This window comes from Colobus angolensis, unplaced genomic scaffold (genome assembly GCF_000951035.1).
Source record: "Colobus angolensis palliatus isolate OR3802 unplaced genomic scaffold, Cang.pa_1.0 Scaffold57, whole genome shotgun sequence".
NCBI classification, from domain to species: Eukaryota; Metazoa; Chordata; class Mammalia; order Primates; family Cercopithecidae; genus Colobus; species Colobus angolensis.
Window position 1 is genome coordinate 5,449,580 of NW_012119265.1, and position 11,111 is coordinate 5,460,690.

The 11,111-nt window shown below is 38.2% G+C and overlaps 1 pseudogene; it reads left to right on the top strand.

Moving 5' to 3' along the window:
- The first annotated feature begins 2,020 nt into the window (after positions 1 to 2,020).
- Positions 2,021 to 3,701, top strand: LOC105526081 (annotated as a pseudogene).
- Positions 3,702 to 11,111: the final 7,410 nt, after the last annotated feature.

Consider the following 11,111-nt stretch of genomic DNA (forward strand, 5'->3'; position numbering starts at 1 on the left):
TGTTAGCCAGGATGGTCTCGATCTCCTGACCTCGTGATCCGCTCGTCTCGGCCTCCCAAAGTGCTGGGATTACAGGCTTGAGCCACCGCGCCCAGCCCACAACTGAAATTTTAAAACTAGTTGTATTAGTACGTACTTTAGAGATATGGATGTAAATGACAGAAGAAAGAGCCAAAACAACACAGAGCAGTTGCCACCGAGGAACAGGTACCACGAAGGTGGGGAAGGGTGGGGCAATTTCTGTTTTTCTCTGTAAGTGTTTATAGTATAATTTGACTGTATTTTGATCATGAGAGTGACAAGATGTTATTGATATTTTTTGAAGTCTTCACTGCCAGTTGTGTGAAAAGGGAAATAACAGAAATAGGGAGAATCTTTAGAAGGTGTAATGGTGCAGGCAGAAGATGACAATGCTTGGTCTACGTTGGAGCACCAGAGATGGTCAGAAGTGGTGGAATTAGAGATATATTTGTTAATGATAAAATTGATAGAACTTGCTCATCTACTGAATATGGAGAGTGAGGGAAAAGGGAGTCGTGAACGATTCCTAGGTTTTTGACTCAAGCAGGTATATGCTTGAATGGTATAGACGTTTATTAAAATGGAGAAAGTCTGAGAACTAAATGTGACAGAGGAATCCATACTTCTGTTTTGGACATGTTGAGTTTGAGAAAGTGATTAAAGGAAAGGACTCTGGAAGAAATGACTTGAGTTTGAATCCCAGATTCACCACCTATTAGCTGTGTGACCCTGAGTAAGTCATTTAACCTCTCTGTGTGTTATTTTCCTCATACGTGAACTATAATAGAAATAATAATTTATTTGCTTCATAAAGTTGTTGTAAGAATCAAACTGTTAATTAATTGATTATTAGGGATCATTGTGTGATTCACTGATTTATTCCAAGTGCCTAGAACAATGCCTGGAAGAGAGTGGGTGCTTAATAAATACTGCTGAATGAATGACTGGATGTCTATTACACATTTGAGAGGAGAGGTTCAATAGATATATAGACATACAACTTTGGAAATTAGAGCCAGACATAAGTTGGGAGTCATCGGTAAATAGGTATTAAGAAATACCTATTTAATACATATTAAATAGGTAGTTAAGAAAGCAGCTATAATATAAGGAAAGTTCTCCAGATCTTAAAACATACTAGAGCTGCAACATTTACGTGTGTTACTAGTATAAGTACTGTCTGACAGATCATTGTTACAGAAAAGATAGTTCAGAAACGAATGCATTAAAAGCATATTAGGCTGGTGTGGTGGCTCCCGCCTGTAATCCCAGCACTTTGGGAGGCTAAAGTGGGTAGGTCATTTAAGGTCAGGAGTTTGAAACCAGCCTGGCTAACATGGTGAAACCCAGTCTCTACTAAAAATACAAAAATTAGCTGGGCATGGTGGTGGGCGCCTGTCATCCCAGCTACTCAGGAGGCTGAGGCAGGAGAATCGCTTGAGCCCGGGAGGCCAAGGTTGTGGTGAGCAGGGACTGACCATTGCACTCCAGCCTGGGCAATAGGGTGAAATTCCAACTCAAAAAAAAAAAAAAGAAAGAAAGAAAAAGCATATCAGTTGGAATAGATTATTCAAACAAACAATGGAGGTGGGGAAAATGAGAATATGCGGGGGATGGAGGGTGGTGGTGAAATCCAATCAGATCTTTACATTAAATTACAGCCAAAAAATTCAACATAGGCTAAGGAATTGAAAGTAAAATATGAAAACAAAACCCCAAAACTGTTGAAGGAATTATGGGCAAATATTTACACCAATCTTGAGATGGGGAATGTTAATGCCATGGAAGAAATCACAAAGAAAAAATAGATATTACTTTTAATAGATGACATAAATATTTAAAACTTCTGAACATTAAAAAGTCATAAACAAAAATTTTAAAATGACAAACTGGCAAAATATATTTGAAATATGACAGATAAATGATTAATATTACATCATTATAAGTTATTAAGAAAAGTAGGTTGCAGCCAGCACATCAAGGTTACTGACTTTTTGTGATGTTTGGTGGCTGTGAGATTATAGAAGCATACGAATATGATCTTTATCAAGACGAGTTATCTAGTGAAATGAGTGTTGATAGTGAGGTGGAATTTCAACTCTATAGCTGACTTTATTATGCCCAAGATCTTGGTGATGTCATTAGGGAAGAAGAACATGATGAAAAGAACTCTGGGAATTTGGAATCTTTGAGTAGTAAACCAAATCAGAAGAGGCTAATTGTCCTTTCGGATAGTGAGGTCATCCAGTTGTCAGATGGCTCAGAGGTCATCACTGTCTAATGAAGATAGTATTTATAGATGTAAAGGAAAGAATGTTAGAGTTCAAGCACAAGAAAATACCCATGGTCCTTCTGCTTCTCTTCAATCTAATGAGCTGGTTATAAGAAATGCAAGAGTGATACTGAAGAGACATCAGGTGTAATCCGAGAGCTCATGATTATAGAGGTCAGTTCAAGTGAAGAGGAAGAAAGCACCATTTCAGAAGGCGATAATGTGGAAAGCTGGATGCTACTGGGATGTGAAGTAGATGATAGAGATGATGATATCCTTCTCAACCTTGCGGGATGTGAAAACTCTTGTTACTGAAGGAGAAGATGGTATAAACTGGTTAATCAGTGACAAAGACATTGAGGCCCAGATAGCTAATAACAAATCACCTGGAAGACGCACCCAGAGATATTATTCAGCCAACAAAAACATTATCTGTAGAAATTGTGACAAATGTGGTCATTTAACAAAAAACTGCCCCTTACCAGGAAAAGTTCGTCACTGCTTCCTGTGCTCCAGGAGAGGGCATCTCCTGTATTCCTGGCCAGCCCCTCTTTGCGAATACTGTCCTGTGCCTAAGATGTTGGACCACTCATGTCTTTTCAGACATTGCTGGGATAAACAGTGTGACTGATGTCATATGTTAGGTCACTATACAGATATTTGCACAGAAATCTGGAGGCAATATCACCTAACGACCAAACCTGGACCATCCAAAAAGCCAAAGACCCCTTCAAGACCATCAGCCTTAGCATATTACTGTCACTGCATGCAAAAGGCAATTATGGGCACAAGTGTCCAGAAAGAGAAGTGTATGACCCATCTCCAATATCTCCATTCATCTGCTACTACGATGACAAATATGAAATTCAGGAGAGAGAAAAGAGACTAAAACAAAAAATAAAAGTACTGAAGAAAAATGGAGATATCCCAGAGCCATCCAAGCTACCTTAGATAAAAACAGCTAATGAGAACCCCCATCATTATATAAGGAAGGGCTGTGCCTTGTGGAAAAGCAACAGGTGGCCTCAATAAAATAAGGAAACACAAAAAGAAATGAAGAACAAGAGCAGAAACTGGGAGAAGCACAGGAAGGCTGACAGACATGTGAAGTGGATGAGGATTTTCCTAGGGGCCCCAAAACCTACTCTTCTCCTGGCAGTTTTAAAACCCAGAAGTCTTCCAAGCCCTTTCACCATTCATCACATTACTTCGCATCAAGAGAAGACAAGTCTCCCAAGGAGGTTAAGAGGGGCATGAGAAGAAAAAGGAGAGGAGCTTGGAAGATGATGACAATGATAACTTATTTCTTATTAAGCAGAGGGGAAAAAAGGTCTTAAGCTGTCAGGCAGCCTCTGATGTGGCTTTCCTTTGTTCTTTTGGCCTTTGTGTCTATAATCTGGCATTGTGATTATTATCTGTGACTAAATAAAGTGAGTTTTGTTTTTGTTTTTGTTTTTTAATTTCAGCCATTCCTAGATTTACTGAACATCCGTGGAGATCTCAACTCTCTAAGTCCAACAGGTTACTATGTAAGAAAGTAGAAAGATAAACCTGGACTTCTCCTGTTCCAGGATGTCATCTTTACTCAGAATCCTAGGGCTAGGAAGAAGAATTCATCTTTTCAAGAAAGCTTTTAAAAAATACTTTGGGAAAAAAAAAATGCATCAAAGATAATTCATCCTCAGCCTGAGTATGAAATTAAATCCTTGTAGGAAGAGAAATTAACACTAAGAAAAAGTCATCAGTATTTTTCAACTTTTTTTTTTTTACACTGGAAAGGACAATAACAATAAATTTATATCCAGCTTTTCTTGTTGCTGAAGCTGTGTTCAGAATCTTCCTTTGGACAAAACATCACAAGCTGACTGTAAAAACAAAAATGTCATCATTGAAGCCCTGAAGAGGCAGGGAATTGGGCCTCAGCAAAACAGAGGTGAAGAGTCCATCCAGTATAAATGTCAGAAAACAGATTTCCTAAAACAAGTGAAAGAGACATAAAAAATTTTAACATAATCACAATGAAATCATTTTATACCTCTTCTACAGCGATGTTTCAAGTGGACAGTCACTCAGATCTGTAGAGATGAATATTACTAAAAACATTGTTTTGTTCTCTTGTATTTTTTTAAACTACCTCAAAGTTATGCAGAATTTTCTGGTACTTGTAGATCTTTTGTACTTCTCATACCTTAATGTCAGAATAAGAAAAATAAAATATCTGAAATAGAAATAAAAGTATAAGCATGCTGATAGAAGAATTGACAGAATAAATAAGTAGAAAATTCACAGAAGAAAAATACAAATAAATAACAAACACATGAATAACTTTAATCTCTGGCAGTTAATCAAAACCATATAACTGGGCAGAAAACATTTTCTGTATCAAATTAGCAAATACTACAAAAATTATAATATTCAGTGTTACCAAAGATGTAGAGAAATTAGTACTCATAACACATTTTAGATGGGAAAACTCTCTAGTAGGAGTCTTGAAAATAAATATCAAAAGCTTAAACTTTTTTAGTACCTTTCATTCCAGCGTTTCATTTTTATGAATATGTTTCAAGAAAATTAAAATATGCCATTAAAAGTAATGGTGTGAATCTGGTATTTTTTAATATGAAAAGATGTCCAAAATAGATTACTAAGAGCAAAAAGGGTACAAACATAGTATACTGTGGTCCTGTTTTGTTCCAATATGCTACCTGAAAGAAAGATCAAAATGAATACATTGAAACCCTAGAAATACTATCTTTTGGTGGAAAAACTGGGGGTGACTTTATTTCAAATTTATACTTTACATATGCCAAACTTTCTGTAGTGGACACATTTCATAATTATAAAACATTTAAATTAAAAATTCGATATAGTACTATGTAGAATATTTCTATTAGAAAAATTTACTAAGAGAGTTTGAGATTCAAAATAATGGTTGATGAAATGTAATATTATAATTGAAATTCATTCACGATAAAAAAAAAATGGATCCATGCAAAGATTATCAAAGAATATGAAAGCCATGAGGTGAAAAATTGATGGGGAACTTCATAACGGTTGTATCAGTGTGGCAGCACTTGGGCCCCTGGATTAAGTTTTAGCACCACTACAAGTGGGACAATCAGACATTATGTGTCTTGTATTGTGATACGTTAGGATGTACCTGGCACTACCCATAAATATTCTTGAAGAAAGAAAGACAGGAAGGAAGGAGGGAAGGACAGAAACAAGGAAGGAAGGAAAGGAAGGAAAGGAAAGGGAGGGAAGGAAGGAAGGAAGGAAGGAAGGAAGGAAGGAAGGAAGGAAGGAAGGAAGGAAGGAAGGAAGGAAGGAAGGAAGGAAGGAAGGAAGGAACGAAGGAACAAAGGAAGGAAGGAAGAAAGGAAGGTGGGAAACCTAAATCTAATCAAGTTTATATACCTAACAGTTAACAAATAATATAGGGGGATAGAAAAATAAGCTGAACAATGTCACCAGGGAGCTAATAGACAAATCAGAATGTGAGAAAATCAGTAAGATTAGGCCGGGCATGGTGGCTCACGCCTGTAATCCCAACACTTGACCTCGTTAACAGATAACGAGGTCGAGAGATGGTCGCTACCATCTCTTGATGGTGAAACCCCGTCTCTTCTACAAATACAAAAATTAGCTGTGTGTGATGGTGCATGCCGGTGGTCTCAGCTACCCAGGAGGCTGAGGCAGGAAAACTGCTTGAATCTGGGAGATAGAGGTTGCAGTGAGCCGAGATCGCACCACTGCACTCCAGCCTGAGTGACACAGCGAGATTCTGTCTCAAAAAAAAAAAAAAAAAAAAGACCTAGTCCTTTTAAAAACTAAATGGTGCAAAAAAATGGAAGGAGGGATGTATTATAGATTAAAAGAAATTTAAGAACTATAACAACCAAGTATGATGTTTGGTCCTATTTTGGATCCTGATTTGAACAAACTACAAAAATTCATATTTTAGGTCAGTCAGAGGAACTTGATTCTGGGTTATGTTACATGATACTAAAAAATTTTTTGTTTATTCTGTTAGTTGTAGTAATGGCATGTTACAGTTAAAGTATCCTTCTCTCTCTACTAAGATATTTGTGATTAAAATTATACAATGTCTGGAATTTGATTTTGATACTCCAAAATTTAAAAGGGAAAAAAGGTGTCTGTACTTGGTGGGGGAAGCTATACCAATGAAATAAAATTGGCAAAATTGTAATGACTCTTGAAGCTTAGTGATGGGTACATTAGGGTTCACTAAACTGTCTTCTCCACTTTTGTGTATATTTGAAAATTTCCCTAATTAAAATGTAAAAGTAAACTTAAAATTATTAGTACAGATTTTCAGTTGAAGAAAATAAATGTTTTGTACAAGTTTTGGTACAAGTGGGCATTGTCCAAGTTTGCTAATATGAACATTTGTGATTTTTTAGAAATTGAGATCTTGTATCTCTGACTGGGAGAGTTATCTGGAGATACTTAGCTTAACTTGTAGACAGACATAGATTTTTGAGATGATAAAAAACTTTATAGAATGAAAACAGATTGTGAAAAGATGTTGTGGAAAGAGGTATATCTGAAAATCCAAAGAAGAATATATAACAGCCTCTTAAGGCAACACACGTTCTCAGTGAGGTATTTCGTAGGAATAACAGAGACATTCAGATTCCCTAAGAAGAAATAAGTGTTGCCCAAGGTCCTACATGTCCCAAGAACATCTTGCTGGGAAAGAATGAATCAGGAGGTTTTTTTTGTTTTGTTTTGTTTTGTTTTGTTTGAGACGGAATCTCCCTCTGTCGCCCAGGCTGGAGTGCAGTGGCGCGATCTCCGCTCACTGCAAGCTCCGCCTCCCGGGTTCCCGGCATTCTCCTGCCTCAGCCTCCGGAGTAGCTGGGACTACAGGCGCCCGCCACCGCGCCGGGCTAGTTTTTTGTATTTTTAGTAGAGACGGGGTTTCAGCGTGTTAGCCAGGATGGTCTCAACTCCTGACCTAGTGATCCGCCTGCCTCAGCCTCCCAAAGTGCTGGGATTACAGGCGTGAGCCACCGCGCCCGGCGGAATCAGGAGCATTTTTAAGACTGCAGTCCTTTTCCAGGATACTGCATGTCTAAATCCAACAAGAAGATGTTCTTCGAGATCTCTGAATTCGGAGGCTGCAAGCTAACCTCGTGTCTTCTATTACACAATTAGCTCAGTACACTTGCTCTGCACCTTTGCTGCCCACTAGAATGTAAGAGTCATGAGGATAGGGCCCAGGCTTGCCAGAGTCACCCTCACGACCCCACCCCCTGCTACAATGCCTGGCACATAGTGAGTGCTCAATGAATACTATTTGACTAATGGATGTAGTACCTTTTTGTTACAAAATGATTTCCCAATCCCCTGTACCCTAGTCTTAGTATAAAGATTTGTTTTTTATTGAGAAATGGCAAATAAGGCTTTGGACCCCCTGAAGATTAAATACTAAAATCCCCATAACAATTTTTTTGTTGGTGTTCTTATGGGACTGCGTGAATTCGAAGGACGTTTATAATGCCTCATAATGCTTTAGGAAGTGAGCCAAGAACTCCACCATCACTAGGAGTTTCAAAACCTTGAGAACTCTTCTCCTGGTGTGTTTAAGAGTATGCAGGCTCATTCTGCGCAAGGAATGTACTGGCTTATGTTGACATCTTTGTCTTTCCCTACCTCCCCACTAAGTACTATGGCAGTTTCTTTTCAGGGTCATACACGATTCCTGCAGCCTTTTTGGTGTGTGGAAGATAGCCCTACATGCTTCCCCCAGCTCACACGGCTCTAATAAGAGACAATCCCTGCAACACAGTACAGTTTCCCAGCAGGATAAAAGCTAGTTTCTAAAAGGTAATATTTCTCTCTTGAGAAAGTATAGTTTGTAACTCTGGCACTATCAAATTTCCAGGTCATCTTTTCTTGCTGGGAAAAAGAATCCTTATGAAGAGAAGTTGCTCCCTGGAGGGAGAAGAAGGCAACAATTGCCCCCTGAACCGACCCAGTGTCCTGGAAGGATGGTTACAATGGACCCCAGGGAGGTCGCCAAGCTGTTGGGCAAAGGAGGCATGGGTGGCCACAGAAGGGGAGATCCCTTAAATGGAATGACTCGCGTGGCCCTTCAGTAAAGCTCTCACAAGCCGACCAGTGCGGTCACCAGCCATGCTCTGATCATTTTCAAGTTGTTGAAGTTACTCAGCGGATTAATAGGATATTGCACTGGCTTCCTCAAATGCACATACACAGAATCACTTAATGCCATTTTCAAGGACAAAAAAAAAAAACAAACACAGAGAGAGAGAGACCGATCCAAACGCCCTGCAAGTGAATAGAGAATGATAACAATGTAAAACAGACCCATTCTCCTTGCCACCAAGCAGCGCTGCCCCACCGACCAAACAGCCAGCTCATGTCTCCTATCTGTCCAACAGGGAGAACATGTGATCTCTCATGGCGTCTGCCTTGTACACTTTCAACTCTCTGCTGTCTCATTTCTTCTTTGTTGGGTCACCTCAGAAATAGAGAAGGGGGCTGTGCTAAGGAAAGGTCCAACTGAAAGTGCACACCCAATTTCCAGCCTCATTCTAGGCCAGAGAACACAACAAGGCAACTTCTTTGTGACCTCTGGAGTTTACGTTAATTTTTCAAAAGTCTAACTAGATCTAGTAAAGGGAGGGAAAAAAAGCACTTGAAGTAGAATTGCCTCCTGGATGCCTGATTCAGGTAGAGGTTTACAAGACAATTATTTGGGCATATTTACCTAATGTCTTACCTGCTCTATTATCTGTTTTTTCAGATGTGTGCTGTTTTAGATTTTTAATTGCTCTTATTTACCAAATGTCTTATTCATTATATTATCTGGTTTTTCAGATGTGTCCTCTTTTGTATTTCACTGTAAAGAGAGTCTGGCCTAGCACAACTGGTGACTCGCTTAATAACCCAAGAACGATCAAGCACCCTGTCCAGGTTGAGCTCAGAGATTCCATAGCTGTGACTGGTGTTTCTTTATATCTTCATCCTTTATATCCTGTAAAAAGCATTGCTTTTTATAAGAACTAAATAGCTTGCCTTCAAAGGGAAAGTTTAAATACTGACAATTTATTTGATAAGAATCAAATATTTTTGTGTATCAAATGCCTTCAGATGTTCAAAAAGATTGTTCCTAAGGTATCCCCATCATTTTCTAAAAACAAACAAGCAAACACACAAACCTTCAGAATGTTTTGTAATTTAAAGAAGTTACATTAGTGCTTACATTTCCAAAAATACTCATGTGGATAAATATAGTCTAACACGTCCATGGGAAAAGTTAACAAGGGAAAAATATTTCCAAAAAATACAAAGTCAATGATAGACTGAATGAATGAATATAATATACTTGATAGTGTTTTGGATGTTCTATTTTATGTTTTGCCATTGTTTTTTTTTTTCACTCAAATACTAGACAGAAAAAATATTCTGGTATTTCTATTCTCTTCTAAGAAAGTCTAGGTTGCTTTACTTGTGGCCAAACACAAAGTTAGCTAGAATCCTTTAATAATATAGCTCACTGTATAGATTCAGATAAGCTATGGGAAAAATCATGTTTAACAAAAGATCATAATGACATAGAGAAAACACCTATAGCAGAGCACTTGCAGTGATAGCTTTTCTTCTCCTCTTTTTTTTAAAAAAGTTTTATTGTGGCTGGGCGTGGTGGCACATGTCTTATAATGCCAGCACTTTGGGAGTCTGAGGTGGGAGGATCACTTTAGCTTAGGAGTTCAAGACTAGCCTGGGCAACACAGCGAGACCCATCTCTACAAAATATTTTTAAAAATTAGCTGGGCATGGTGACATGTGCCTGTGGTCCCAGCTACTCAGGAGACTGGAGCAGAAGGATCTCTTGAGCCTGGGAGGCTGAAGCTTCAATAAGCCATGACTGAGCCACTACACTCTAGTCGCAACAGAGCAACAGAGCAACAGAGCAAGACTCCATCTCAAAAAATAAACATGAAAAAGTATTATCATCTTTTTATTTGACAAATTAATGATTGTATCTATTGATGGACTAAATGTGATGTTTTGATACATGAATTCATTGTAGAAGGATGTATATTGAAATCAGGCTAATTAACACAGCTATCACCTCAAATATTTATCATTTCTTTGTGGTAAGGACATTTAAAATTTTCTTTTAGCTATTTTGAAATACACAATACATTATTATTAACTATACTCTTTACGCTCTTCAGTAGAATGCAATAATTTTGTCCTCCTATCTAACTGAAACTTTGTACTGTTTTCCCCTTTTTACAACTACATTAACCCATCATGAGGACGTTACCCTCAGGACCTCATCTTACTCTGATTCCCTCCCAAAGGCCTGACTTCCAAATACCCTGGGGGCTAGGGTTTCAACATACGAATTGGAGGGGACTGGACATAAACATCCAGCCCAAAGCATATACAATCATCTTACAGGTCCTTACAGTATAGTTTCATTAGGCTATTTTATGAACTCTCAACTATAAGTTCCGTGTGTGCGTGTGTGTGTGTGTGTGTGTGTGTGTGTGTACCCAAAATACCAAAGGGTTCTTTTAAATTTCTCTGTCTCAAAACTATTTAAGAACTGATTGTCCTTGCAGCCACAACTATTAAGAAATACTTTCATACATTCAATTTAATAAGGTGATGGTCTATGTGGTTACATTACATTTTACAGATGGATCAGAAAGTATTCTAAGGGTTTAAAATTTTTTCTTGTAACTTTGAGGTTTAACGTCACCCAGGAGGACCCACAGAAACCAGACGTGTACACACTCTCACATGTTCATAT